This window comes from Eptatretus burgeri, chromosome 6 (assembly GCF_056783735.1).
Source record: "Eptatretus burgeri isolate ZD-2024b chromosome 6, Ebu_testis_v1, whole genome shotgun sequence".
NCBI classification, from domain to species: Eukaryota; Metazoa; Chordata; class Myxini; order Myxiniformes; family Myxinidae; genus Eptatretus; species Eptatretus burgeri.
The window spans coordinates 60,445,709-60,464,941 of NC_140966.1; the positions used below are offsets into that span (position 1 = coordinate 60,445,709).

At 44.1% G+C, this 19,233-nt stretch overlaps 1 protein-coding gene across 1 annotated transcript in view; it reads right to left on the bottom strand.

The window, feature by feature from the left end:
• Positions 1 to 1,286: 1,286 nt before the first annotated feature.
• The window catches only part of LOC147024903 (uncharacterized), a 112,928-nt gene continuing 94,981 nt past the window's right edge, over positions 1,287 to 19,233 (bottom strand). The window contains exons 16-18 of the mRNA XM_085885268.1: positions 7,397 to 7,482; positions 7,229 to 7,287; positions 1,287 to 2,350 (exon numbers count right to left, since the gene is read on the bottom strand). The gene's annotated coding sequence lies outside the window, so the exon portion shown is untranslated. The remainder of the gene's footprint in view (positions 2,351 to 7,228; positions 7,288 to 7,396; positions 7,483 to 19,233) is intronic.

The window sequence follows — 19,233 nt, forward strand, 5'->3', positions numbered from 1 at the left end:
GCTAAGGAACAAAAGGATAAATGTCCTTGAGTGACCCAGTTAGAGCCCTGACCTAAATTCAATCGAAAATCTGTGGCATGGCTTGAACATTGCTGTCCATCAACACTCCCCATTAAACTTGACTGAGCTTGAACAGTTTTGTACAGAAGAATGGGCAAATGTTGCGCAATTAAGGTGTACAAAGTTGGTAGAGACCGATCCCAACAGACTCAGCTGTAATTGCTGTCAAAGGTGCTTCCACCAAGTACTAACTCAGGGGGATGGACACTTATCCAACCAAGATATTATAGTTTTGTATTTTTTAATTATTTTTCTGAAATTTGTAGAATTTGTTTTTCACTTGCAAGTTGTGGGTTACGATGTGTAAATGATGGTGGAAAACTCAGATAAAATGCAGTTTAATTCCAGGCTACAAGGCAACAAAATATCAAAATTTGAAAGGGGGTGTCGATTTTCTACAGGCACTGTAACTAGAACTGCCACTTTATAACTGCTGGCAGTGATGACTGGGTTCGAACAATGCAACCCCGCTTTGTCCGGGCACTCATGACGTTTATTATTATTGAATTGAATTTGGAATGGGATTAAAATTAATTCAATTCAAATGAGAAGACTAAATCGGAACAGTCTTGCATTGGAGTCATCAGAAGGAACCCAAAGAAGTAAAAAGCAAAGATGAAGTCATCAGGAGAAACCTGGATAGAATTTGCATTTCAGCTGCTACTCTTCAACTGTCAAACTCATCCAGGAACAGCCAAGTGAACCTTATACCCAGATCGAAAAAATTAAATAATTCTGGCTGCCCGACCATGTGTCCAATCGGATTGAAATTTAAAACGTACATTCCCCATTACATGGACACGAGATCATAATTGGGAAGTTTTACATCGATTGATTAAGCATTTCAAGAATTTCTTTGCAGAATTTTTTTTTAAGCTCAATCCGATGTGGCTGCCAAACCATGTGACCTATGACATCATAAGTGTGAACCTTTTATTCCGCATGGAAAGGCAGTCATCCATGTAAAGTTTCGCCTCAATCTGTTCAGCCCCTTCAGAAAACATTCTTGAAGGTTTTTTTGTTCTTTAAACAATATGGCTGCCAAATCACGTGACCGATGACAACATCAAATAAATTTCTGTGGACCATTTTATCCCTAGATGACCCTCAACAATTTTCATCCTGATCAGATGTAGCGTTCCACATATGCAATTATGACTTCATAACGAAGGCACCTACGATGTCAATAAAAAAAAAATCACACTTATTCCCTATGAGGAGTAGTTGACAGGTCCCAAGTTTCATTTTATTCCTTGGTGCGGTTTCAGAGATACAGAGATCCAAAGTTTTTACGTTTTTCCAACATGGCTGCCATACCACATGACCGATGACGTTATAATTATCAATTAAACTTTCTACATGAGTAGTCTCTCCTATGGTGAAAATTTCGTCTCAATCCAATAAAAATTGCAGAGAAAAACATTAAAGTTCTGTGCGAACAAACAAACAAGAAAAGGATGTGCAGAGCACGATACTTGCAAACTCCACCCCTCTCTTCAAAGGTTGCCGTGGATACATCAAATTGTCAATTTCATTAAGATTAAAATTAACAATCTTAAAGTCCAGGTCAATCGGATAAATATTAAATTATTTTTCAGATTAAAATTGAGGATTTTAGAAGTTTGACCTTGAGTTGAATTTTGACCTTTCGACCTCAAAAATACTTGGTTTCCAAATTCAGCGATTCCTCATGCAATTGCTGCTTAATTTTCAAGTCAATCGGATGAAAATTGATGATTTTAACAGTTACACATTGAGTTGACCTTTGACTTTTTGACCTCAAATAGTTGGTTTCCCAATTAAGTGAGGCAAATCCTGTTAAACTTTCAGGTCGATCACATGGAAAATGACGATTTTGGAAATTTTATCTCAAAATGACCTATGACCTCAAAATCAATATGCTTCTCAGTCGAGACTACCTCTACAGCTCCATGGTTTCATGCCGATCGGTTTGGAATTGTGACCTGCAGGCAATTAACAAGCAGACAGATAGACTAGAAAAAGACGTCATGCAGAGCACGATACTTGCAAAATCCACCCGCCTCTCCAAAGGTTGCCATGGACACATCAAATTGTCCATTTGTCATTTCAATCTCAAAAAATAGTTGGTTTACCAATTCAGAAATGCACTATGCAATTGCTGTTCAATTTTCTAATAATCGGATGAAGCATGACGATTTCAGAAACATGACCTCAAGATGACCTTTGACCTCACAATCAATAGTCTTCTCAGTTCAGACTACCTCTACAGCTTGGTGAAGTTTCATGATGATCGGTTTCGAATTTTGACCTGTAGGCGATTGACAGACAGAATAACAAAATTGACTGACCAATATACTTGAGAATTCTTCGATTTTTGCAAGTAGCAAACAGACAGACAGACAGACAGACAAGAAAAAGATGTCATGCAGAGCACGATACTTGCAAAATACACTCCCCTCTCCAAACGTCGCCATGGATACATCAAATTGCCCATCTTAATCAAAGCTCAGGTGAATCGGATGAAAATTGATTATTTTTCAGATTGAAATTGATGATTTTATAAGTTTGACCTTGAGTTGTTCTTTCACGTTTTGACCTCAAAAAAAATAGGTGCATTCCCAATTCAGTGATGGACAAAACAAATCTAGTTCAACTTTCAAGTTAAAATGACGCAAGTTGATTTTTCAGTTGAACATTGATGATTTTAGAAGTTTGACCTTGAGTTGAACTTTCATCTTTTGATATCAAAAATACTTGGTTTCTCAATCCAGTGTGTAGGTGATTTGTGATTTATAGGCAATTGACAAACAAACAGACAGAAAGAAAAACAAAATCGACTGACTAATGTACTTGCAAAATCAGAGATTTTTCAAGTAACAAAGAAGAAAAAATGTCCTGCAGAGCATGATATTTGCAAAATCCATAAAACAAATTTGACCTCAAAAATAATAGTTGGTTGAATTCAATGACCAAATATGCAACTCCTCTTCAAATTTCAAGTCAATAAGATGAAAATTGACAATTTTAGAAATTTGGCCGATGTTGACCTTTTCGCCATTGTTGACCTCAAAAACAATTGTGATTGAATGCGGTGACTTGATTTGCGAATCCTCTTCAAAGTTCAGGTGAATGGGATGAAAATTGAGGATTTTAGAAATCCCACCCTAGCTGTGTCAGGTCAGGTCAGATTAGATCTGAGACTTGCTGCAGGTACCATATAAACATGTATGAACCTGTTCCATGGTCGGATTGTCGGTGGCAAAAACATCTCCCCACCAAGTTTCTTGGAAAGGAGGGTGTATGGATATGGACACCCACAGGATGAAGAACAAAACCTCAAAAGGTGGAGGAGCAACTTGTGAGCCAGCGGCCATCCATATCTAGTGCTCAACTGTGTCTGCGGGCGTCCTCATGCAGTTGGGTTACTTCTTATTAGGAGGTTGGTAGCAGGATTTGCACTCCGGCCACCGTAAAACCCTTCATTCCGCAAAACATTTGAAAAGCATCAAAAAAATCTGAAACCCCACTCTGTGGAAGTACCTCCTGTGCAGCTGCCCTTCATAGAGCAGCTCACCAGATGACGGGATTGGGGCAAAGCTTTCGGGACCCCCAATCTTTGATGATAGGAGGGAAACCACGGGGTAACATGCCTGGGTCAGATTGCGGGAGAGTGTGTTGGGGATTTGCTGAGGTGTCTTCCACCAGACGGCAGTCTCCTTGGGTTAACCTGAGGCGGTCCCTTCGGGTGGTGCCTGGAATGTCCCATCGCGAAGATAGGATGATCACCTGGTCTCTGTAATCATCTGAGCCCAAGCGTTTGGACATCGATATTGCAGCACTCTCTGAGGTTCAGACACCGGATAGTGATATCATGATGGGTAGTTACACCTCCTGTTGGTATGGTCACTCTGATGGTTACCATGCCCAAGGAGTTGCTGCAGCTGTGTCCAATGAGCTGACTCCAATGATAACTGGCGTAACACCGGTCAATGAACGTATTACGAGAAGAAGGATTCGTCACTCCTTAGGTGTCATTTTGCTGGTCTCTGTATATGCTCTGACTCAGGCAAGTGATCTCAACGTGAAGGACGCGTTCTTTGCCATGCTCGAGTCTATGTTTGATCAGTGCCTCAAGCGAGATACTCTTCTCGTCTGGAGGGATTTCAATGCATCGAATGGAACTGATAGGGATGGTTATGAGACGTGTGTTGGTCCCCATGGGTCTGGAACTGTGAACCTGAATAGAACTAAGTTCCTTGACTTTGCAAGAAGTCATGGACTTAGGGTGGCCGGTTCATGGTTTCAGCACCCAAAAGTTCATCGCTGGACTTGGTATTCCAACACTGGTAGTGTAGCAAATGAGATTGCCCATGTGCTCGTTGATGGTCGCTGTAGGATGATCCAGAACTGCAGGGTCAACCGGAGTGATCATTTCTTCAATACTGACCACTGCCTTGTTGAAGCAACTCTTGAGTTGCACCTTAAATCGAGGAGAATGGTACCATCGCAGCCTAGGCTGGATGTTGGCAAGTTCAAGGATGAGAGGGTAGTCGAGGAGCTTAAAAACAGGCTGAGTGGAGATTTGGGGGGTCTGGGTGCTTTTGGGGATCCTGAAGAGTTGTGGAGTGCCTTCAAGACCACCGTCCTTGATGTTGCTGGTAGATGTCTTGAACTCACCGGAGCACGAAGAAGAATTTTTTCTCTCAAGGGAGACTGGATACCATTGCCCAGAGGCGCAGGACCAGGCTGAATGGCAAAGCTGAGCTGTTCTGGGAGCTGAGGCGTAAAATTGCACGTGTGCTGAGGGTGGATAAGGATGCCTTTGTACGAGGTACCTGAGAGGGGGTTGAGCATCACCTGTGGTCACGTGATTTTCGTCCTGCTTACAGGGGAATTCGCGCATTGCGTTCGTCCAAGCCCTTCCCTCGGTGTACTGCCGTTAGTGCGGAGGGTGGTGGGTCTTGACAGAGGAGTCCGAAGTGAAGGCCCGCTGGGCCGGTAATCACCAGGCTGATCCACCAGCTGTTGAGTTGGAGTTCAGGGGTGCTATATTCCCTATTGCTGACCGTCAAATCAACTTTGGTCCACCTTCATTTGTGGAAACACAGACTGTGGGTAAATGAAATGGATAAGCTCCAGGGATCTGTGGCATCCATGCTGAACTTCTCAAGGCTGGTGGAAATGCTGCACTCTTGTCATTGCATGCAGTTCTGTGCTCTGGCTGGAACACAGGCATCATCCCAACTGACTGGAAGAGGGTTCTTGTTGTCCCTCTCTAGAAACAGAAGGGTGATTGTCAAGACTGCAACTACCGAGGGGTGATGCTGCTCTCACTGCCGGGCAAGGTCTTTGTTCGGATAATTATTGAAAGGGTTCGCCACCATCTGCTTGAGCACCAGCATCCAGAGTAGTCAGGATTTACACCAAAACGGTCAATGATTGACCATATCCATGCTCTTCAGATCCTCACCGAACGCAGACAAGAGTTTTGGCAGGGGCTGCTTGCAGCCTATGTTGATATCTGAAAGCATTTGATTCAGTGAATCAGGATTCCCTCTGGATAATTCTTGGTCTTCGTGGGGTGCCACCAAAACTTATCGATCTGATGTATGTATTATACTCTGAGAGTGACATGAGATGTGGTCGGACCATCTATGATTATTTCCAGTTGATACTGGAGTTCGTCAGGGGTGTGTACTGGCCCCCACACTTTTCAGCACTTGTTTGGACTGAATTCTGGAGAGGATGTTGGAGAGATCAAGCTGCCAAGTCTTCTGGTCCTTGGTGCTTCCAGTCTTGCTCTATGGATGTGAGACTTGGACTCTGACCCGGGATCTGAAACAGAGACTTAATTCCTTTTGTACCAGGTCTCTTCGGAGAATCATTGGCTATCACTGGTCAGACTTTGTGTCCAACGAGCGGTTGCTGAGAGAGACTCAAATGAGATTTGTTACCTGCATAGCCCGTGAGCATCAGCTGCGGCTGCATGTACCTGTGGCTTGTTTTCCTGACAATGATCCTGCTCACCAGATTCTTTCAGCAAGGGAGCCTCGTGAGTGGAGGAGGCCAATGGGCCAACCACGTGCCCTGTGGTTGCAGGAGTAGAGGTTGATCAGCATCTCAAGGAGATGGGGATGGGCCAGGCATCTGCCTGGAGGATGGCAAGACGCAGGCCCCTGGAGTACTGGCAGAAAATGGACACAGCAACGTACTGCTCTGGGGCATACTCCCATACCTGACCTGACCTAACCTCTGTGAATGTGAGACTTGGACTCTGACCAGGGATTTGAAAGGGAGACTTAATTCCTTTGGTACCAGGTCTCTTCGGAGAATTCTTGGCGATTGCTGGTTGGATTTTGTGTCCAACAAGTGGTTGCTGAGAGAGACTCAAATGAGATTTGTTACCTGCATAGTCCGTGAGTGTCAGCTGTGGCTGTATGGACATGTGGCTCGTTTTCCTGACACTGATCCTGCTCACCAGATTCTCTCAGCGAGGGAGCCTCATGAGTGGAGGAGGCCAAGGAGCCAACTACGTGCCTTGTGGTTCCAGTCAGTTAATCAGCATCTCAAGGAGATGAGGATGGGCCAGGCATCTGCCTGGGGGATGGCCAGACTGAGGCCCCTGGAGTGCCGGCGAAAAGTGGACACAATAACGCGCTGCCCCGGTGCATTCTCCCATACCTGACCTGACCTGACTTCTCTCTGTTTTATGGTGCAGCACTGCAAGCGAGAGAAGCAAAGAAGCTTCACATTGAAAGTACAGATTTTGTCTTTGGACAAATGCCAAAGGCAGTTTGCAGGTTTGATTACTTCAACATTCAATGAAATGATCTACCATGGTTTATACAATGTGTGCAAAATGGACAATTTTCACCTTCCCACAATCCTCATTTCGATCGTCTGCATATTGTTGGCATCCATTAAAATGATTCTCCTTGGAGATGGAGTTTGTTTTTCTTTTTGTTTTTTAAAAAAAAGATTTTTTACACATGGTTTAGGCTCGTGGAAGAGTTTGGGGAGAATGGAAAAGGGGAAACACCAGCAGCAGAGTGGAAGTGAGAGTGAGATTGAGATCAAAATGAATGTGAGAAGGGCATGTGGGGGTGAACAAGCTTCACACAACCTGAAACACAGCAAAAGGAAGGGAAAAGTGCGAATGACACAGAAAAGGAACAAACAAACTCACAACTTCCTTCCAAGGAGATGCGGCAACTTGGTTGAAGGCAATTGCCTCACCACAGGATTCTGTATATCAGGGGTAAGAGAAATGGTAATTGATTGATTATAATAATCGATTCGATTTATTTTGGAACTTTATTTCTCTGCTTCCTTCGTCAAAGACCAGAACCGTTACATTTGGGGGTTGTCCATCCGGCTTCTGTGTGTGCGTCCATCCGTCCGTCTGTTATTGGTTTCTTTTGTTGCCACGATAATTTCGACCTGTAGGATAACATAACAAGATAAGTTCAAAATTTAAATAATTAAAAAAAGAGATATCAAACAAACTTGGAACAAGTATGGACAAACAGTAACTGATTCGATTTTGAGTTCAACAGGTAAAAGGTAAAAGGTCACATGTCCGTTTCCTGTAATTTTGCCCTCCATATAACTTGGTAGAAGCATGTGATGTCTCTCTTCTTTTTTTTCTGTTTTCTTTTTCTCTCACACTTTGTCATGTGACCTTTAATTTAAATCTAACGTAACAGTAGGTTGACTTCTAATGCAGGGGGGGGGGGTTATCCATCCACGCATATCCGTCAAATTATATTTTGTACTTTTATTTACTTCCGACTCTTTTGTCGACTTCTTCTCAGACTTCAATTTTCATGGACTATAAACTTTTTCCTCCAAATATCCACAACCTCCCTTACTTTCCCACTTGACAGACCCTCCTTTTTATTTATCACTCTCTCTCCCCAACCCCTCCCACACCTTCCATACCTCCTTGTCCGTCCAAAACAGGCAGATGACCCAAAATGTGCGGAGTGTAGGTAACAACAATGTCAATGTTGTACAGGACTGGAGTACTATGACAATATTGTGTCTCTTGAAGATGGAATTGGATTGCTATAAATTGTTTTATTCGAGAGATGTGAATTACAAGAATTACATTTTAATTAAAAGAATCGTTTTCCCGCCTTTTCTCCTCCTGCGCATTTCACCACCAGCTTTGGCTTGGGTTGAACGATCCTTGGGAATGTAACAGTAAAGAACACAGTTTAAAGATGGCAATTAAACACAGTAACTTAGATCGTTTTGGCTGTTGATAGGGGTTGTACCCCCGGCTCAGTCAGTCCATGTTGGACACTGTCTGATGCGCCAATATTCACCACAAGTGATACCATCAGTCATGGCAGGAAGACAGGAAAGAGGAGCGTCACAAACACATGTGTGCTCTATATCTTTGTCCAACCTTATAGTTGGAGATAAAGGCGAGTATGAATACCAATAAGTTTGTGTTACCATTGCCTTCAAAACAAAAAAGGACTGAACAGTGTAACATCAAAATAATAATAATAATAATCATAATAATAATACCATTGCTTTCATGCCCTGAAGACACATGGGCTGCCAAGGCAGTTTCATTGCCAAGGAGTACAGTCATGGACAGGTCACCACTCCATCACAGGTTACCCCAGTACAATGGTACTCGTTTCACCAACCTCAGAAGAATGACAGACTGAATCAACCCCACCTGGTGTTAATTCAACAGTCAGCAGGGGCTCAAATTCAGAACCCAAAGCTACCCAAAGCTAAGCTAACATCAAGCAACAGTGTGATATAAACAGTATAAAAGCAACAGTGTGATAAAAAGCAGTGAAATAAGTGAATGCTGTACTTTGTTTTATCGTTGGCCATGGTTGATAAAATGGTGAGCGGAAAGTTCACTCACAATGCCAAGTGAGTACTCTTTTGTACTCGTGAAAGATATTCCTGTTTGCCTATGTTCAGAATCCTGGCAGATAGGACATCTGTTCTTAAAGAATACAACCTGACGAGAGATGACTCCTCAAGGTATACAAGCTATGAAAATTACAATGATCAAACCAGAATGAATAAAATCGAACCACTGAACGAAGGTCTTTTACACAACCAACACTTTTTCACAAAAAAATAGGTTAAAAGGCAGATAACATGGTACATGCTCGTTATGTAGTACTTTTAAAGATTGCACAACATTAAAACCATTTTCAGATGGTGAAGTTGTGAAGGAATGTATTCGTGAAGTGATATACATACTCATGTCCAGAAAAGAGACGATGTTGATGGCATTTGTCTCTCACATAGAACTGTGTCAGATCACATTGATATCTCTGATGATATTGAGCAAAGTCTCATTGACCATTGTGGAGAATGTGAGACATTTTCACTGCCTGTTGACTAACGTACTGATATAACTGATAATGCTCAATTAGCAATAGTTGTACGTGGAGTTGATACAGAGTTCAACATGGTGCTGCAAGCTCTGAAAGACACAACTGGGGATGACATATTCCAAATGCTGAAATGTGCTGTGCCCAGCACAAATCGTCATACACTGCTCAGTTCTTATTTAATTTTGAAAAACGATGTGGTATTTCAACTGATGGTACAGTCACAGTACGTCAGGTTTGATCGCTCGAGTAAAAGAAGAAATTCTATCCTTTAACATTAATACCTCTCAACGAGTTACCTTCCACTGTATCATCATACATCAGCAGAGTTTGTGTTTAAAATCTTTCAAAATTCGTCATAATGTCCGATGTTGTTTCATGCATTAATATTATACTACTTCAAGGACATAATCATAGACAATTTCAAGAAATCCTGAAGGATATCGAATGGGAACATAAAGATCTGGACCTACTACTTAGGGCCGAACTTCATACACGCTGGGCCTGAGGAAAAAGATACGAGGTCGGGCCCTATGATTACATTTTTCTTTTAACCCGATTTCCGATTCCGACCAACACGAAAAAAAACGATAAAACAAGCATATTTAGGTAAGATATAGTTGACATTTGTAGAAAAAGTTGATTATTCTTTTCATTTGCTTGGAGCAGAAATCAGGTCGTGGAAAGAAAGAAACTCGTGTTAATATTATTGGCCAATCCGTGAAGTCCTTTCAGAGAGCCAATGGTGTTACGGATACAGAGAGATCCCAGAGCTCATCTCACTCGACACATTGAGCTCGAGGTACCCTTTCCATGCAAGACGGTATATTTTATTTCAGGCGTCACACATCATGTCGATATTTAACGGCGACATTTATTCCACACCAACACGACAGTTGAATGAATAGACGAAAGGAAACGCTGTACCATACCGGGGAAAAAGACATACAATTTCTGGAGACACCAGAGAAGTTCGACTTCTGGTTCTGGTTTTGCAGCAATGACAGGTTTCTCTCAGGGGTCTCTGCCGACTTTCTCAAAGTTTAGTTTCTGGTCGTTATCTGTCCCCCTTTAACTGTTTATTTTCTCACCTACATGTTTCTGTGTGTTCCTAGTTCGGTTTTGTTTAAAAAATCGTGCTATTTTGTGAGTTTTCATCGACCTTGTCTTAGCGGGTTCCTTGAGGCATACCCTTCCCCTCCAGGTGTACGATCGTTTTTATTTGTATTCTCTCCCTATAACCTTCAATTCCGATTTTCCCCACTTTCCCAATGCCCCCATCCCTCCCAACTAAACACTGTTTCTTATCTTAAATTCAAAACAAACAAAAAAACTACCTTTCTCTGCATACCCACGAGTCCTGATCCTTCTTCTTATTCTTCTTCTTCTTCTTCCTCCTCCTTCTGCCGGCACAACATCTTTATTGTACTTAAGCTGACCCACACTCACCATTACCTTCACGATTTCTTCCTACAACCTTCCATTCCCAAATCTTACCTATTCTTCAAAAATCCATCAAAAAATAATAATCTTCCTTGTATCCTTTCTATCCATACATCTCCTGTAACCACATGTCTCTCGACTCTTCCTGGTGCTTTTCATCGATCCATCAGCTTCACTCTGCGTTTACCGTTCCAAATTCACCATACACCTCCACAATTTTACTTTAACCCTCCCTTTTCCGAATGTTATGCAATCCTTATTTAAAATAAATTAATTAATAAATTCACTTTTGGCGATATACCTCCCATTGCCACGTGCTTCCCCCATAACCACGTGATCTGTTTCACCCTCTATGATTACCAATCCAAATTCACCAATCACCTCATGATTTTTTTTTCTACAACCATTCCATTACCTGATCTGATGAAAACTCTCTCTCAAAAAAAGAATAATAATAACAAGTCTGAAGACGACGATGGTTCACGAGCAGTATTTGACGATGTAGATTGTTTCAGAAGTCAAGGATGAGACAATGTGATAACGTTTGACAAAGTTATAAAAATGATCAACATGATGTAGTACGAGTGACCGGTTATTAGCTGCAAAATGCCGAAAACCTGGTTTCGTTCAACAACTTAAAAAATTTGACCTTTGCATAACCTTAAAAGGTCACAAAACAATGTTGTGGACATTAAAATAAGGAAACATCATATGTGCTATAGCCTATTGGAGTTAGTTCGTCGAAGAAGGTCGAAAGACCGGTTCGACTACCACAACTTTGAAAATTTGACCTTTGTGAACTTTAAAGGTCAAAGATCAAGGATTATGACCTTTTGTGCAAAACTTCCTCTGGAACATTCCAGGAACAATATAACGTCATATAGGCTATATGGCATTTCGCACTATTCGGATTATCCATACTTTGATGAAATCAGCATCAAAACAAACTTGAAGGGGGTGCCACGGGCAAGGTGTTCAAGATAGAGCAAAATGGTTTCAAGACTTGAGGTGGGGAATGACCTCGATTATGCATAAAAAATATTGTCATCCTAGCTCTCAAAGTTTGGGCGGTCGTATGATTTTTATGTCAAAATTCGAAATTTTCTCAGTTCGTGATCTTGACCTTGTGACGAAAATGAAAAATCGAGCTCCGTGGGGCTATGCAGGTGCTATTGGGCTAACCAAATACCGAAACCCGTCAGATTCGACAAACCCTCTAGGAGAAGATGCAAATTGAAATCGGCTACCCCCTAAAAACACGTTATTTGGGCGCGGCTCCGCCCATAATGGGCACACCACGCCCATTCTCAGGAAAACACAACTAGATCATGATATAAACCTCCCACCCAAATTTTATCAGGATCGGATCAAAACCCACGGAGCTATGCTCGGGACAGACAGACATACAGACAGACAGACAGACAGACAGACACACAACAATAACGAATATAGTGGTCACTTATTTTTTTTCGTGAAAATATTTTTTCGTGAAACAATTATTTTTTCGTGAACTCATAAAAACGATCTCTTATAATGCTTCATCTTCCTCTTTCACTCGTGTGGCACTCATTACTGTATCATAATGCACGACTCTTCTCCAATTTCAACAGACTGCTCTCAATTCGACCTTTCCTTCATACCTTGCCTACAAAATCCAACTGTGACAGTGTTTCTTCTCTCCATTCTCTTAATTTGCCTTTACTGCATCCATCAAGAAATGTCTTTAATCGCATCTCTGACGTAAAAAAAAATTAATACCGCAGTTTGCTGTGAATGTTCGCTTTCCATCAACTATTCTTTTTTCCAACTTCAGTGCCAACTCATCCCTCTCACCCAGGGCCGGATTTACCATGTGGGGGGCCGTGGGCACAATGATTGTGGGGGGCCCTCAAATTTGGAGATTAATCAACAACTTAAATTATAACTGCTTTTTCATCAACAACTGAACTTATATCTATAGATTTGGCAGATCCTGATCAGGAATGATTTGGCATATATATGTTCACAAATTACAATTAAATCTGACAATATGGCAAGATGGACAGATTGTTATTGATATGGCTGGAGACTTATCTATGAGCTGATGACATCTCTGAGCTCATTCTAAAATCAAATCACAAAAATGCTGTTGCTGCAAGAGTAAGAGATAGAGATGGACTAATATAAGAAAATAACAAACGACGCACTGTCATCAATCATACTATGAACTTCGACTAAAAATATTCTAACTTCTAAAAACCCTCTGGGCAAGAGATATCCGAAATGGTGATTAATAGCCAACTTCCAGCGACCGCAAATATACGGCAGTGTCATCCACATCAATGAACATACACACGGTGCCTTAATAAATGGACAAGCTTCCTGCGCGACTTCGCGGAAACGAACTCGGATATGATACTGTCAACCTGCATGGAATTGAGCACATCGGATTCGGTTGAAATGATGGTCAGATTGACCAGTCTCTGCTGCCCCATCGTGGAGCGAAGATGGTTCTTGATAAGCTTGAGTTTTGAAAACGAGCGCTCCCCAGAGCAGTTTGACACCATCAGTGAGAGGTAAATCCGAAGCAGCACTTCCACGTTTGGGAAAGTATTGGTGAGTTTTCGCTCGATGAGAAAACTGTACATCTCGAGTTCAGTACGGCCCGAGTCTGGCTCTGGCTCTGACTCCTTCATCATGGCTTGGAACTGAATCATTTCTTCTGTGAGGTCAGGTGATAGATATTCCCGATACAGCTTGACGAGCTTCGAGCATGACTCTCGAATCTGCTCCACTTCGAGTTGAACAAGAGCACGCAGGAATCCAAATCTGTCGCTCATCTCGCTGTAAGCGTTTGTACGGTTTTCCAACTGCGACAGCAGTACGTCAATCACTGCAACGTATCCACTGATGCGAAAGGACTCCTTGGCGTCTAGTTTTACTTCTGGAGTGTGTCCGTAGTCCAAGGGAGCGAGGTGGACATTACGCTTTCGTATACGCGATCCGCGAGTGAATTCCTCCATACCTGAGCACTCCACTCCGTCAACAACGAATGTATCAAACTGATCACGTAATGACTGCACGAAGCTCACCAGTGACTTGAGGAGCTGCACGGCTGTGTTGAGATCGGTAGCTTGCGACTGAAGGGTTTTACTCGAACGATCAAATCGACCAAGGACAGTAGACCAGAAGCCAGCATAGAACCCTATCTCGAGCGTGCACATCGTTTGGTGAAGTGTCTCAGCAGTGTTTCTTGTTTCACTATTCAATTGTTCATCGTTTGCGATTTCATCGAGGACATCCATGATTTCGCTGTAACCGTCTACAAGAGCTCGGGTTGCATCAGAATGAGCCGACCAGCGAGTGTCGCTGAGGCGCTTTGTACTTGCAGACCTTTCGCTTTCAGGGCGTCAAATAATCTGGTGTAGCGCGATGTGGAAGCTGTAAAAAATACATACACTTGTTCTACGAATTCAAAGAATGCTACTGCAGGTCTACAGCATCCCACGGCCGACTGACCGACTAAGTTCAGTGAGTGAGTCACGCATGGCACAAATATTGCGAGAGGGTTCTCCTGTTTGATCATTCCCTGCATTCCATTGTATCGGCCACTCATATTAGATGCGTTATCATAAGATTGTCCTCGGCAGTTAGCGATGTCCAATCCAGTGGCTTTCAAAAAATCCAGTAATGCCGTCGCTTGCTGGAGTCCAGTGTGTCCTGTGTTGCTCAGAAAGGTCATGAAACACTACACTGGAGCCTTGTTGTCGATGTATCGTAGAACAACTGTGAGCTGGTCGATGTGGCTTATGTCAGGAGTAGAATCGACTGACACAGAGAAGTATTTTGCTTCTTTCACACGAGCGATGATGTTATCCAGAAGAGATTTTCCGATGATGGAGACTGGCTCTTCACATGTCGTAGATGATAAGTAGTTGGTGTCCCCGGCCAAAAATGGATCGTATTCCGCAAGTAATTCCATTAAACCAAAGTAGTTACCATTCGTCCGTGACCCAACAATTTCATCCGATCCACGGAACGCCAGACCACGCTCAGCGAGAAACGATATCACGCTCACACTTCGTTTCAGCACCTCCCTCCAATAGGACGCAATCTCACTCACCTGTTTGACGAGTTCAGTGTCCACACGACCTGCGGATGTTGCTCTGTCTGACAAGCGGATGATATTCGCACAATGTACATGCGAACGCTCATGCACCTCGATAGAACGACTGGCATGCTTCCAGTCGTTGAATCCTTCCCCGCCCAGGGCAGTAGCGCCTCCAAAGAGCTTGCAAGCGATGCAGTACAGTTTTCCGGTTGATGTGGAGAAGCAAAGCCAGGACCTTTTCACGGACTCTCCGTTTTGTAGTCTACGGTAAAAAAGATTCTTGGAGCAGCAGCGTTTCCTACCTTCAACAAACTGTATGGATGAATCAAAGGGACCAGTCGAATTCTGCAGGGGCTCCAAATCTCGTGATGACCAGAAGTCGATCATCTCTGACGACGGTCGCTCAGGAGGCCAACATCCAATGTCATTGGCAAAGCCAGGTCAACGATCAGTCAGTATATCTCTCGCTTCTTCATCTGATGCATGTTCTTCATCGGTGGAACCTTCCGAGATGTTGGGCAAATCTTGACGCCGGGGTTGAGTTGCCAAATCCGCTTGTTCTGTCTCTGTTGGTGTTCCAGCCTCTGTCATGGACGAATCGCCTGTTTGTGCAGGAGTGAAAAACTCTGAGATTTTCTGGGTCTTGTCGACGACGGCCTTCTGTCTTTCATCTTTTTCCTTGGAACGTTTCCGCTTTTGAGCACCACCGTCATATTTCCGTGGAGCCCTGGATCTGTGCCTGTCATCACCGAAGCCGCTCATTGTGGTTTCTGTAGCTGGTAGGTCCCGAGTAACCGAGATATCGTCAGAGTGCACGTGGGACGGACCAGAATCACGAACAACAAGAATTGAAAAGTAGGTTTTGGTAACCTACGGGAAGTCTGCTAATACGGAGGATAACGATGAACAGCGGATCCAGGAAAATACCGTGATCAAACGGCTTGGATGAGACGAGACACCGAAGTTCCCTTTCGACACAATGTTTATTAATATAATGGCACGAATTACGAGTCTCGCTCGGCGAGCAAAGACAAAATGGCGACGGTTCACTTACAGCAACCGACAAGAAACCGGAAGCTCTCATCGTATCCGGTGGGAAAACGCCAAGAAAGTGAGAATTACAGGCTTGCACTACACCGACATGGTATTCATAAAATGCATGAAACATTCATGGGCACAAGAGTAGCAATCGTTCATACATATGGTGAAACAGCAAAGACTTTCTAACAAGTATGTTTCACAAACCTGGAACATAGAAAGTCACACCGTGTTACTGTGCTGTGCACGCCAGTAAGCAGGGTACTGTCGGCGTTCCCTGCCAGCCGCAGTTTCAGTGTGTACAATACTACCCCTGCCGGCCGTGTGCTGTGCTGGCCTGGCCTAGTTTTACCACGTCTGTGGTGAATTGAAGGACGTGACGCGTGATCACATGTCGCGCGGCTCGCACACGGGATAGATAAAGCCAAGATTCCGCGCGGTCGGGGGGATTGTCCCTGGGGCATTGACATTTACGGCGGCGGTCCACTTGGTGCTCGTTGAATGGTGAGAATTGAGAGTATACCGGACTCCGCGCTTATACTGATTTATTTTGCGGTGATTAGTTGCACGTGTATACATTGCTACATATGTACTCCTTGCTGCACATGTATCCCCTGATGTGCCCGTAGAAGCGGCTTCAATCAAGTGGAATAAAGCCTACACTCTGAAGGTTTTTCTCTCGCTTTCATTTCAATTTATTCCACTTGATTCCTTCGGTCCCTCAACCTACGATGGACAAGATCTACAAACCGGAGAGGTTCGACGCAGACCCAAACGCGACTGACTCGGAAATGAAATGGTCGCATTGGTTCCGTTCCTTCTCACACTATCTGACCATCATTGAAGAGGGAGCCGACAAATTGGCCGCCCTTGTGAATCATGTCTCGCCCAGTGTATTCAGGCTCTTCTCGGAGTGTGACACCTACGATGCAGCGATCGACGTGCTGCAGGCGCTCTACGTGAAGCGCAAGAACGAGGTGTACATACGACATCTTCTCAACACACGCAAGCAAGCAGCCGGGGAGACAATCGATCAGTTCCTGCAAGCTCTGAGGCAGTTGGGAAAAGGCTGCAGCTTCCGGGCCGTAACCGCCGAGGAACACCGAGATGAAGCGACCAGAGAGGCGTTCATCCAAGGGCTCAGGTCAGCCCCCATACGGCAACGCTTACTGGAGAAAGCGCAACCCACTCTTGAAAAGGTAGCCGACCAGGCTCGAGCAATGGATAGGGCTCAGCAGCAATCTGAGTCATGTGGGACACCGATGCTGCTAATGAACGCCGCTACGGTGGAAACTCAAGGAACCCCCCAGGGCACCCCTGACACTGAGGATGGAGAAAAACCCGAGGAATCGGATACCCAGACCTCGTCAAACTCCTCAGCAACTACTTCGGTTGGTAAATGCTTCTTTTGTGGGTATAAAAGACACCTCCGCAACAAATTCCCCGCCAGAGATGCCACATGCATGAATTGTGACAAGAAAGGGCATTATGCCAGGGTATGCAAATCTACTCTAAGGAGAAATAAACCCACTTCTGTGACTCTCTACTCACAAAAGAAACTAACTGCAGCTTCACCGGGGAATCTATCCAAGGTTATCATCAACGTGCGAATTAACGGGCATATGGCTGAGGCTCTGATTGATACCGGTAGCTCTGAAAGTTTCGTCAACAGCTCGCTAGTGAAGGGCAGGAAATGGAAGATCCACCCGACAGACAATACGGTATGCATGGCCGCCACATCACTGCAGTCCCGCGTACGAGGGTACTGCAATGTTGAATTGGATGTAAAAGGGTACACGCATCGGGATGTAAGGGTACTGGTGCTTCGTGATTTATGCGCAGACGTAATTCTGGGTCATAATGTCCTCAAGCAGCACACAAGCGTCGAAATACCCTTTGAAGGAAGCAAACTTCGTCTAATTCTAAATGCTCTGACCACCGCAGAGGTATCATCCCCCCTGCTGTTTGCTAACTTGTCGCCGGACTGTAAACCGATAGCGATCAAATCGCGACGATATACCACTGCCGATATGAACTTCATCACTTCTGAGACCAAGCGATTACTGGAAGAAGGTATTATAGAACCGAGCGATTCGCCATGGTGCGCGCAGGTGTTGGTGACCAGCAACCAGAACCATAAGAAACGAATGGTTGTCGATTACTCTCAAACGGTCAATCGCTTCACCCAACTCGATGCCTACCCTTTTCCGCGCATAGACGAGATGGTCGAATGCGTGGCCAATTATAAAATATTCAGCACCATCGATTTGCGAAGCGCCTATCATCAAATTCCCATCCGAGAGGAAGACAAACCTTACACCGCGTTCCAGGCAGGTAGACGCCTCTACCAATTCAGGAGGATTCCGTTCGGTGTCAGGAATGGAGTAGCTTGCTTCCAACGAGTTATGGACGACATCATCTCGGATGAAAACCTCAAAGACACTTTTGTTTATGTGGACAATGTCACGGTGTGCGGTAAGGATCGGGGGGAACATGATATGAATCTGGACAGATTCTTGAGCATTGCTAGAAAATATAATCTGACCCTCAACTACGAGAAATGCGTATTCTCGGCAAGGTCAATTGATCTTCTCGGCTACACAATAGCCGACGGCACGATTAAGCCCGATCCTGAACGATTGCGCCCACTTTGTGAGCTACCCCCACCTCAGGACCTGCAAACAATGTGCCGGGTGATAGGGATGTTCGCTTACGACGCGAGATGGATCCCCCAATACTCCGAGAAAATACATCCCCTAGTGCATTGCAAAAACTTCCCACCAGATGCCGCTGTTGTAAAAGCTTTCCACAGCCTCAAAGACGATATCAGTAATTCCGTGGTATTATCGATCGACAGCTCGGTGCCGTTCGTGGTGGAAACGGACGCTTCCGATCACGCGATAGCCGCGACGCTCAATCAGTCCGGACGACCCGTCGCGTTCTTCTCGAGAACTCTCTCTGGAAGCGAGCAGAGACACTCAGCAATAGAGAAGGAAGCGTACGCTATTGTCGAAGCCCTGCGTAAATGGAGACACTATTTACTGGGAAACCACTTCACACTCGTCATGGACCAGCGATCCGTTGCATTCATGTTTGATGGGAAAAATAACGAGAAAATCAAGAATGAAAAAATTATGAGATGGCGGATAGACCTAGCTTGCTATAGTTACGACATTGTTTACCGGCCCGGGAGGGAAAACCCTGCTGCAGATACCTTCTCTCGGGTCTACTGTTCGGCGACAATCA